The sequence below is a fragment of the Rana temporaria genome, chromosome 7 (genome assembly GCF_905171775.1).
Source record: "Rana temporaria chromosome 7, aRanTem1.1, whole genome shotgun sequence".
NCBI classification, from domain to species: Eukaryota; Metazoa; Chordata; class Amphibia; order Anura; family Ranidae; genus Rana; species Rana temporaria.
In genome coordinates this window covers 52,709,668-52,721,602 of record NC_053495.1, presented here as the reverse complement: position 1 = coordinate 52,721,602, position 11,935 = coordinate 52,709,668, and the positions used below count along the sequence as shown (strand labels likewise).

The 11,935-nt window shown below is 38.9% G+C and overlaps 1 long non-coding RNA gene across 3 annotated transcripts; it reads left to right on the top strand.

Moving 5' to 3' along the window:
* The first annotated feature begins 9,145 nt into the window (after window positions 1–9,145).
* Window positions 9,146–11,040, top strand: LOC120945297. Of its 3 annotated transcripts, XR_005750554.1 has the most exons (4): window positions 9,146–10,246; window positions 10,413–10,511; window positions 10,753–10,821; window positions 10,943–11,040. It is a non-coding gene; the product is annotated as an uncharacterized LOC120945297 (long non-coding RNA). The 3 variants fall into 3 exon arrangements; XR_005750552.1 differs by having other exon boundaries at window positions 10,413–10,821; XR_005750553.1 differs by lacking the exon at window positions 10,943–11,040 and having other exon boundaries at window positions 9,146–10,048; window positions 10,144–10,246; window positions 10,413–10,929.
* The last annotated feature ends 895 nt before the right edge of the window (window positions 11,041–11,935 follow it).

The following is an 11,935-nucleotide window of genomic DNA, read 5'->3' as shown; positions in this document are numbered from 1 at the left end:
TAAACAAAAACCAAAAAACCAAAAGGTTGACGCTGCGCTAAATTAAATATTGAATTATAAATGTAAATAGCTGCTAGCACTAAATTGTGTACAACAACTTGGTAACATAAAAAAGAAAAAAACAGTGCAGCGCTAGTGAGTGATATTGTGCTCATATAAATTAATAATAAACAAAAAAAGTCATTCTGGAATAAACTGAAAATTTAGCCAGAATAGGAAAAAACATAAAAATGCAGATGGATATATGAAGAAAAAGTCTTAAAAAGCCACGAAACAAAGTTCATATGACTCTATCCAGTAATTTTCCTTGTGAAAGAGAAGTGGATTGTGCAGACAATGTGAAAGACTCTTGATTGATGTGAGGTAAGCTGTCACCAATACACCCGTGAGGAAGGATAAGATTGCCTGCTTACCAGATGAAAAGACTGTTTTGCATCAGTCTAATAGGGCCTGTGGGAAGTCTGGTCTCCCAATAACTTAGCCGTCAAGATAACCACGGTATAGCTCAGCATACAATCCGAAGAGTCATAAACCAAAAAAAAGAGAAGAAGGACCTCTCATAGCGTATAACGTTTAAAAATAGAAGAGGGTTTAATAAAAATTGCACTTACAATTAGGCAATATAAATACAGCATGGATAGCAAAACGTCTCCGATCTCTTGTTCCGATGCTTCTCGCTACTCGGTCAGGAAAACACAGCCGGCGTTCAGGACGGAACGCGATGACGTCACGGCACCCTACGATCGTTTCGTCGCTAATGGACTTCAACGGGGGAGTAAGCCGGATGTTGACGTCAGCGCGCTAGGTGTTTAAATACCCACGGGTTCCATGTTTGATACTGGAAAACTCGGGGAGAGTCCTCATAGTGACTGAGGGCAAAATAATTGAGTAGCGAGAAATGGAAAAGTGTTCTAATCATGTTGTACATAACGTATTATATTAGTACAGAACGCGGGGGTGTTTAATAACTGGTAGCGGAGCATCGAATAATGAAAATAAGATCGGAGGTTAACAATATATGCAAAAAGATTGTATCATGAATTTGCATAATCATAAAAATCAATCTATATTTAATTAGAAAAGATCTATATCATAAAAATCATCTATATTTAATTAGAGAAGATCTATAAATTAATTTAAATTTTGATAATGATTATGATAATTAAAATTGGAATAAAAAATTTAATAAAAAAAAATAAAAAAAAAAAAATAAAAAATTTTTATTATGAATTATTTAAAAAGCAGTTTATATCCCAATCTACGTTAAGTCCGAACGGAATAAAAGATTTCATAGAAAAAATCCAGCGAGTTTCGAGCCTAGATATGGCCCGAACCATATTAGTACCACGCCAATGAGGACGAATGTTATCTATGGCAAAAAAACTTGTCCCCTTTAATTGTCTCCCATGGAATTTATCGTAATGTTTCGAGAGGTTATGTTTAGGGAACCCGCTTTTGATCCTGCCCACATGCTCACTAAGACGTATATGCAGTTCTCTCTTAGTACGGCCGATATATTGCTTTGAGCATGGACATTGAATCATGTAAACAACGTATTTTGTTGAGCAAGTCATAAATGAATCTATGTCATAAATTGTACCAGTAGCTGTTGATTGAAAATTAGTACATTTCCGTTCCCTAAAGGAATTTACCTTGCAGATATTACATCTGCGACATGGGAAAAAACCTTTAAGGGACTGGAAAAATGACATAGTTCTTGGTGGATCTATAGCATTTGGTGCAATTTTTAGCCTTAAAGCAGGTGCCCCCTTAAAAATCACGATTGGATTATCAGGGATAAGTGATCCAATAATCTTATCACTTTTAAGAATGTCCCAATGCTTTTTTAAGATTTTTTTAATTGAAAAATGCTGATTTGAATATTTGGTAGTTAGGGACCAGCTAAATTTTTCTGAAGGAATAGGGTTCTTACTACTGTTTTTTACCAATAAGGATTCTCTATCCATCTGTTCCACCTTTCTCATGGTTTCGTTAATCAAAACTTCTTGATATCCTTTAGTCAAAAATCTTTGTTTCAGAACGTGTGCTTGTTCGTGGTAGTCCTTAATATCAGTGCAGTTCCTCCTTATGCGTTGAAATTGACCTTTAGGTACTGCGGCTAACCATGAGCTATGATGACAGCTTGTGACAGGAATAAAAGCGTTCCTATCTGTCTCTTTGAAGAACGTGTTGGTAATCAGTTTATCTTCTTTTACATAAATGTTTAGATCCAAAAAATGGATGTGGGAGGTGCTAATATCATATTGAAGAGAAATACCACTCGTATTGGAATTTAATTTAAATAAGGATTCCTCAAGTGATGTTGTGTCTCCCTCCCATATGACTAACACGTCATCTATATAGCGTTTCCAAAGTCGTAATTGTGAGGGTGGTTGATCATCAATAGCTTCTCGTTCCCAATGAGCCATAAATAAATTGGCTAGGCTGGGGGCGAATTTATCTGTGGCGTGGCGATGGGGGCTAAATTCGCCCCCAGCCTAGCCAATTTATTTATGGCTCATTGGGAACGAGAAGCTATTGATGATCAACCACCCTCACAATTACGACTTTGGAAACGCTATATAGATGACGTGTTAGTCATATGGGAGGGAGACACAACATCACTTGAGGAATTCTTTTTTAAATTAAATTCCAATACGAGGGGTATTTCTCTTCAATATGATATTAGCACCTCCCACATCCATTTTTTGGATCTAAACATTTATGTAAAAGAAGATAAACTGATTACCAACACGTTCTTCAAAGAGACAGATAGGAACGCTTTTATTCCTGTCACAAGCTGTCATCATAGCTCATGGTTAGCCGCAGTACCTAAAGGTCAATTTCAACGCATAAGGAGGAACTGCACTGATATTAAGGACTACCACGAACAAGCACACGTTCTGAAACAAAGATTTTTGACTAAAGGATATCAAGAAGTTTTGATTAACGAAACCATGAGAAAGGTGGAACAGATGGATAGAGAATCCTTATTGGTAAAAAACAGTAGTAAGAACCCTATTCCTTCAGAAAAATTTAGCTGGTCCCTAACTACCAAATATTCAAATCAGCATTTTTCAATTAAAAAAATCTTAAAAAAGCATTGGGACATTCTTAAAAGTGATAAGATTATTGGATCACTTATCCCTGATAATCCAATCGTGATTTTTAAGGGGGCACCTGCTTTAAGGCTAAAAATTGCACCAAATGCTATAGATCCACCAAGAACTATGTCATTTTTCCAGTCCCTTAAAGGTTTTTTCCCATGTCGCAGATGTAATATCTGCAAGGTAAATTCCTTTAGGGAACGGAAATGTACTAATTTTCAATCAACAGCTACTGGTACAATTTATGACATAGATTCATTTATGACTTGCTCAACAAAATACGTTGTTTACATGATTCAATGTCCATGCTCAAAGCAATATATCGGCCGTACTAAGAGAGAACTGCATATACGTCTTAGTGAGCATGTGGGCAGGATCAAAAGCGGGTTCCCTAAACATAACCTCTCGAAACATTACGATAAATTCCATGGGAGACAATTAAAGGGGACAAGTTTTTTTGCCATAGATAACATTCGTCCTCATTGGCGTGGTACTAATATGGTTCGGGCCATATCTAGGCTCGAAACTCGCTGGATTTTTTCTATGAAATCTTTTATTCTGTTCGGACTTAACGTAGATTGGGATATAAACTGCTTTTTAAATAATTCATAATAAAAATTTTTTTTTTTTTTTTTTTATTAAATTTTTTATTCCAATTTTAATTATCATAATCATTATCAAAATTTAAATTAATTTATAGATCTTCTCTAATTAAATATAGATGATTTTTATGATATAGATCTTTTCTAATTAAATATAGATTGATTTTTATGATTATGCAAATTCATGATACAATCTTTTTGCATATATTGTTAACCTCCGATCTTATTTTCATTATTCGATGCTCCGCTACCAGTTATTAAACACCCCCGCGTTCTGTACTAATATAATACGTTATGTACAACATGATTAGAACACTTTTCCATTTCTCGCTACTCAATTATTTTGCCCTCAGTCACTATGAGGACTCTCCCCGAGTTTTCCAGTATCAAACATGGAACCCGTGGGTATTTAAACACCTAGCGCGCTGACGTCAACATCCGGCTTACTCCCCCGTTGAAGTCCATTAGCGACGAAACGATCGTAGGGTGCCGTGACGTCATCGCGTTCCGTCCTGAACGCCGGCTGTGTTTTCCTGACCGAGTAGCGAGAAGCATCGGAACAAGAGATCGGAGACGTTTTGCTATCCATGCTGTATTTATATTGCCTAATTGTAAGTGCAATTTTTATTAAACCCTCTTCTATTTTTAAACGTTATACGCTATGAGAGGTCCTTCTTCTCTTTTTTTTGGTTTATGACTCTTCGGATTGTATGCTGAGCTATACCGTGGTTATCTTGACGGCTAAGTTATTGGGAGACCAGACTTCCCACAGGCCCTATTAGACTGATGCAAAACAGTCTTTTCATCTGGTAAGCAGGCAATCTTATCCTTCCTCACGGGTGTATTGGTGACAGCTTACCTCACATCAATCAAGAGTCTTTCACATTGTCTGCACAATCCACTTCTCTTTCACAAGGAAAATTACTGGATAGAGTCATATGAACTTTGTTTCGTGGCTTTTTAAGACTTTTTCTTCATATATCCATCTGCATTTTTATGTTTTTTCCTATTCTGGCTAAATTTTCAGTTTATTCCAGAATGACTTTTTTTGTTTATTATTAATTTATATGAGCACAATATCACTCACTAGCGCTGCACTGTTTTTTTCTTTTTTACATCATCACAGGAAACTGAATTAGGAGGACTACACTGTTTGGCTCATCCGGTATTTGTCAGACTTTGTAGGAGGACTAGGAGAACGCTGTAATTACCGAGGCACATACTATTTTTGTTCTACTTGAATTACCAAATTTGTTATTTACTAAATATGTTATATCAGTTTGTTCATTTTTTATTCGATTTACCCTTTAACAAACAACATAAATCTTATGTAGAACTACCCCCGAAGGAGCTGCTGTTTTTTTTTTGGGTGGCATGTTACCTCATGGCTCCTCCGCCCTCTAGGGGTTTATGGTGACTGTAATATTAACCGAATGTTACCTTATGTGCCTTATTTGTGGGTGAATCTACACATCTTGGACCATATTTCCAATTTTCAATTTCTTGGTGTTTCAATACACCTTCTCTGCTCAGGTCCAGATTGTCAGAACTCACAAAATATTAAATTCCTTAACATTTTATTTAAGTTGGTCGTGATGAGAAAGATGCCTCTAATATTTTTGTAGGCCTCTTCAAAGTTTATGTGGGTTTCTTTAATGAACCCTATTATTATATTCTGCTCTATGTCCCATTTTTTCGTGCATTGACCCCTATTTTTACATATTTTCTCTTCTCCCTTCCCCCGTTGGTATTTCTTGGTTTTCTTGTATGACTATATATTTTCAGATCTAGGGATCGACAAGCATACCCAAACATGGCCGCCTTCAGTGGTGAGGCCTGGGAGGGTCTCATGAACAAGGTACAGAGGACTACCAATTCGAGTAGCATTTCAGATAAAGATCTAGATTCAGCTTTTCTTAGATTGCAGCGCCTACTAGAGAGAAAAGTAAGGATTTTCTGGCATAAAAAATATTTTGTAAAATATGAGGAAAATAAGCTGGTCCCGTGGGGACTACGCATACAAATTTTCCCAAACCTTAGAAAAATTGGAGATTCTTTAAAAACATCATGGGAGAGTAATCTTCAGAGTTGCTCTTTTGGCATGATGAACCTTCTATGCATTGAGTATGAACAAGAACTTGCAGCTCTTGATGAGAGCATACAGAAATGGTATGATGAATTTGAGGCTCTGACCTCAAGTACTAGATTTACAACCAAAGAAGGATTATTAAAACAACACATAGAATCCTACACTATGGAAATTATCCGAGTGAAGGAGAATACATTTTTACGAGACAGCAGTGCATACTCCAATAGCTTTGCATATAAATGGACCACACCTAATAACAAATTTCCTAAACCTCCTAGCTTTAAGAAAAATAACAAACAAAAACCTAATGAGGACACATCCAATTTATCCTCTGCATCTTCTCTTTCCAGTCAATCTACTATTTACAGAGATATATCGAGAGATCGGATACCAAAAAAACGCAAGGGTAACTCCGATGCGGCATCAACCGAATCTTTGGGACATCAAATAGGTACCCCCTTACCTCGTCGGGCACCCCAATCATATGGTAAACCTATTAACTCTCAACCTCCACCTCTCTTTCCTATGTCATCGAACGCACTTCGGGGTCCTATAATCTCTTCATCACAGGCGATCGTGTCAAACGCACTGTCTAAGTCCACTATCGCAGCCCCAATGCAACTAGAAATGGTTAACAAGGTAAGCCAAAATGAAGTTATTATTTCACCGTCAGGCATTTCTTTGCCAGTGGAACCTAAAATTGCACCAATTTTTTTAGTGAAGGAACAGGCCTGACCAATGAATCAGGCATCGGTGATTCCCTAGATAACTATGATGATGGCTCGGCCCTATCCATCATTAATCTGTCCTCAGCTATCTTGACTGAAGATGAACTTCAGGTCCTAAAATTAGGACTTACTTTTTGTCCTGACTCTAAACTAGACAAATTTGACTTCATTAAAGATGTACACCTCTTTGCTCGCAGACTCATGTACAAAGTATTATTTGATAAACCCACACACTCGCTAGATCTATCTGTATCTATTCCCATGGAAAGAATTGCTGAACAGCAAGCCCTAATGCAATTACAGGAACTATGGGAGGAGGGTCACACCTCTGATGATGAAATGTTACTAGACACACCCCCCACCTTATCCATCGGAGGTGTTACCTTCCCTCCAATTCAGTCATTCAAACCCAAATCTAGGAATTTTCCTCCTCTAAACACCAATCCAAATATTTGGGCTTTTGTACAACAGGTAACTCACAAGATCGAAACTCGTAAACTTCAGTGTTCTAACATATCAAATCTCACCCCTACTCAAATTGAGGCGATTAATTCTCTACAAAATAACAAAAGTATTATTATTAAGCCAGCAGACAAAGGGGGAAACCTGGTGATTATGAACACTGAACAATACGAACGTATGTGTACCAAAATTTTGGCAAATGCAGACTGGTACCGACCAATTTCAAGGACGGTACTAGCAAACTTTAGTAATAAATTTCGAACTATTATCTCTAGAGCCCTATTTCAGGGAACTATAGATAAAGACACTTGGAAGTTCCTAAACACAAAAGACCCTAGAGTTCCAACATTTTATGCTCTACCCAAAACCCATAAATCGCTCATTGATCCACCGGGCCGACCCATAATTTCGGGTTGTGCTGGTCTCACTGAAAATGCTAGTTCCCTTGTTGATTGCTACCTCTCCCCACATGTCGTATCGTTAAGTTCTTACATCAAAGACACTATTGATCTGTTAAGAACCCTAGAGGGCATTACTCTTCCCAGGGGCACCATTCTGGTGGCCTTGGATATTGAGAGTCTTTACAACTCTATACCGCACCAGAAAGGTCTGGAAGTTGTAAACAGCTTCATAGCTGAAAGAGGTCCACTAACTTCCAGATATAATACCTTTATCTTGGAGTTGTTGGGCTATATTTTAAAACATAATGTTTTTGTCTTTGGTTCTTCCCACTACCTCCAGGTACAGGGGGTTGCGATGGGGACTAAATGTGCCCCATCGTATGCCAACCTGTACCTGGGGGGGTGGGAAAGAAGCCTCTTTTCAAGAGACGACCTTGCCCCATTTCTGGACAAGGTCGTCTCTTGGTATCGATATATCGATGACGTTCTCCTTTTCTGGACAGGAACAGAATCGGAATTGCGAGATTTTGTCACCGCGATATCTGACAACGAATTTAACCTTAGGTTCACTATGGACCACAGCAGCACGGAGATTCATTTTCTCGATCTGACGGTGTCCATTGATGAACAGGGCATGATCTTTTCTTCCCTCTATAGGAAACCCACTGCAGGAAACACGATCCTGCACGCAGGAAGCGCTCACCCTGAATCACTGGTGAATAGCATCCCCTACAGCCAGTATTTACGTATAAGACGTAACTGCAGTAGGGATGAGGATTTTCGGATCCATTCAACCAATCTGTATCACAGATTGAAGCAACGAGGTTATAGCCATAGATGCCTTAAAAGAGCTTACAATAGAGTGAAACCACAACAAAGGAGTTCTCTCATTTTCTCTAAAGGACCCAAAAAAACTAAGTATAACAACCAAAAACCGGACACTGTGCGCATTATCACCCGCTATTCCAGCCAGCACAGAGATATAAAAAATATTCTCAAACAATTTTGGCCCTTACTCTGCGCTGACCCTTATATAAGCAAATTTGTGCAGAACTACCCAGAAGTCACTTATCGCAGGGCTCCCTCACTCAGGGACCGGCTTGTTCGAAGTCATTTTTTCCCGACTCCTGACATTTCAAAAGAGATCTCCCGCAGAGGAGGCACTGCACCCTGTGGTGGTTGTGATATGTGTCCCTATGTAGCTAACTACACAAAATTTAAACTGCCTAATGGTCAATGGCATACAACCAAACCTTTAGTGACATGTCAAACATTGGGAGTGATTTATCTTGCCCAATGTATATGTGGTTGTTTCTATGTGGGAAAGACCAAAAGATGTTTCTGCATAAGAATTGGTGACCACATTAAACCCATCTTTAGAAAGAAAATAGTTACTGCTATTGGTTCACATATCGCCACCTCTCACAACTTTGATTCAAAGGTGTTTACCTTTATGGCTCTGGATCACATCCCCCCCGATCTTAGGGGTGGCAGTGTGGATTCAGCGCTATTACAATCAGAAGCTCGATGGATTTATAGTCTCCAAGCTACACGATACCCTGGCTTGAATGAGAATTTGAGCTTTAAATCCTTCCTGTAAAGATATTGGTCCTTATATGCTCTTGTTTTTTGTCGCCCCCCCCCTTACCAACTTTGGTCGGTGCTTTTTGTTTCCATTCATCGGATCAATATGTATGCATACCCCCTCTCTCCTTCTTTATGAATTTCCCCATTTTTTTTTTTTTATTTATTTTTTTTTTGTCCAATCTACTCTTTCCCTCTTTTCAATGCATAATTAACTGGGGCATTTCTTAGGATACAGGATAACATCTTGTTCCTTTAACATTGTTGAATTATATTGTTGAATTATGAATTTATAGTAGGTACACTGTAACCATACTATATGAACTATTTGTTTTTATTTTCAACCAAAAATCAGCTCTATAGTCATATGTTTTTTACATATATAATATCTATAACATCTACACAAACTACTTCAATCATATGTACTAATTTAATGGTTCCACAGTTTTCTGGCCACATCCAATATTTTGAGGCCCTCAGCCTGATAGTGGATATCGGGCTGGGCTTCAACTTTCTTTCCACTGTTTTGGGCACATTTGGCGATGTGTCGCAGTTTCCTCCTTGGTATGGCCAATTGTGCAGTTTGTTTATTGGCCACAAGGGCGCTCGGGGAGTTTAGTGTTAGCCTCCACACTCACTCCCCTTACCACAGCTGATTTTCCCCTATGCAATGTCGTTAGCAATCTTCCTTTTTTGTCGGTAATACTGACAACACAGCCCCTGTCCATCTGTGATCAGCTTGTCTTGTTTGCTGTGTGCATTGTCACACATACTTTCTTGAGCCCACTTGTCCACTGATGGGGTTAAATTTTCTCCCCACCGTTTGACATAGTGAGCTCTCTGCTTGATCCATTCCACCTGTCATCCCATCAAGCCTCCTCACGCTGCAGGTGTATTGCACGCATTGCTTTGGGACTTGTTTCAGCTGTGATTGGCCCACCCGATATCATGTGATGCTTACACGTCACACATCGGGTTAGGACAGCCTATTTAAACGGCATTTTGCTGCACACCCAGTGCAGAATGCCGCAGGGTCATATGTTCAGTGAGCACTCTTGTCCTTAATGCTTTGCAGGTATGTTAAACTCCTTTTGTGCTATCTCCCTACAACTACACTGCTAGATTTCACTCCATCTAATTGCAACTATGCTTGCTGTGTATGCTCTTTAGTTCCCCTTCTGGATCAAGCAGCTGATTTCTTCTGGCTTTATACACACTAAGCTTATTGTGACTTTGCAACACTGCCTGCGATCCTTATATAGATCTTATACAGGTATGTGTATTTTTTTGCAATTTCTAAATAATCTCGGCTCCGTTTTGATAATGTTTATACAATTTATTTATTTTATTTATTTTTATTTTTATCTTTTTCTATGGTTGCCCCGTTTGGAGGCAGGGACACCTTTGTAATTTGTAGCCAATTGTTATCGTTTAAACAGATATTTTGGGAAATCTACATGATTCCTTCCTTGAATTAACACTGCAGCTGGATTGCTCATTGATGTCCCTGGTCTTTAACCCCATAAACCGTTATATATGTAAGTCATTTATGCTTTATGGTCTCACAGTCATTACTGCTAAACTAAGTTAACCAATATTTTGGTCATTATGTCTTAAATACATATATATCTCACAGATAATAATATGTTAACCCCTAGCCATCCCTATTGCTTTGGCTATGGTGTGTTTTTTTTTTTTTTTTTCTGTCTCACTTACATGTTAACCCTTATATGACTGTCCTTTTGTGACCATTTTCAAACTTTTCCTGCTCATTTGCAGGATCATGCACATGACCATTTTCACCTCGGCGGTTTTCTGTGTTTGTCGCTAGTTGTGGGCAACTCGTGGGTAAGATAGTGTGGTCTTTAAACTTTGGAACCATTTTTTACCATTATATGTTGTACCTGATTTAAGCAATTGGAATGTGTATTATATTTTACTGGCTAATGCTTGTATATATACCTTTCAGTTGCATATTTTGACTGGATATCGCTCCCTCCCCTGAAGAAGCGGAAGTCCGCGAAACATGTAGGGTCTATGCGATTTCCTTTTCCAGTTGCATCCATATTTACAACTGACTGATGCTGTGTTATCCACTGAATCAAATCAACAAACTGGTTGTCCACTTTTCTTTTAAACTATTGTATTGTATGTTTTGTATTCATAAATAAAGCATTTTTGTAATTTTCTAACAAGAATTGTGCTTTCTCATCACTATCAATTTGCTAAAGTACGCACCGCAAATTATCCCCTTCCCTTTCCCATTGGAAAAAACTTTATCTATCTAATTGGGATTAGGTGCCTTATTTGTGGGTGAATCTACACATCTTGGACCATATTTCCAATTAACCGAATGTCTTTTTCTGTGTTCTTTATTACCCAGCCAGGTAAAAACAATAAACTTTGTGGTGATAGAAGAGTTGAAGTAAAAGGAGAAATAGCAGATTCAGGCATAGCAATAGGGAAACAGTCCTGCTTCCAACAACACTTAGTCTTCTTCGCCACTCCAGCCGAAGTGGGTATAGCATATCTGGACAGGCCTCTCTCACTGACCTGGCAGCCAGAGTATCACTCGGAACTTAGAGGAAAAGTCTCTGCCACAGACCCTCCTTAGGATTGAGGTAGCGGAGGTAATCCTCCTTAATAGACTTTGGCCTGGATCTCCTTCAGGTAGTTTGCAGGTTACCGACTGACAGGTGACCAACGTCCAGCCTTTCAGTAATCGGTTCCCTTGATCCCCAGTGAATTTTCGAGACCCCATTGGATTGCCAGCCTCTCTTGGCTCTCCTCAGATGGACTCCCCACCGAACAGCTTTCTCTCACTGGGAACACGCTTGGGATCTTCTCAGGGTTGGGAACCCAGTCGATTACTGGGGCCCGCCACAGCTTTAAATGTTCCGGACCAACATGGTCCCAGAACCAGGAAAACCACTGGCACACGCACCCCGGCCAGGAAGGCCAT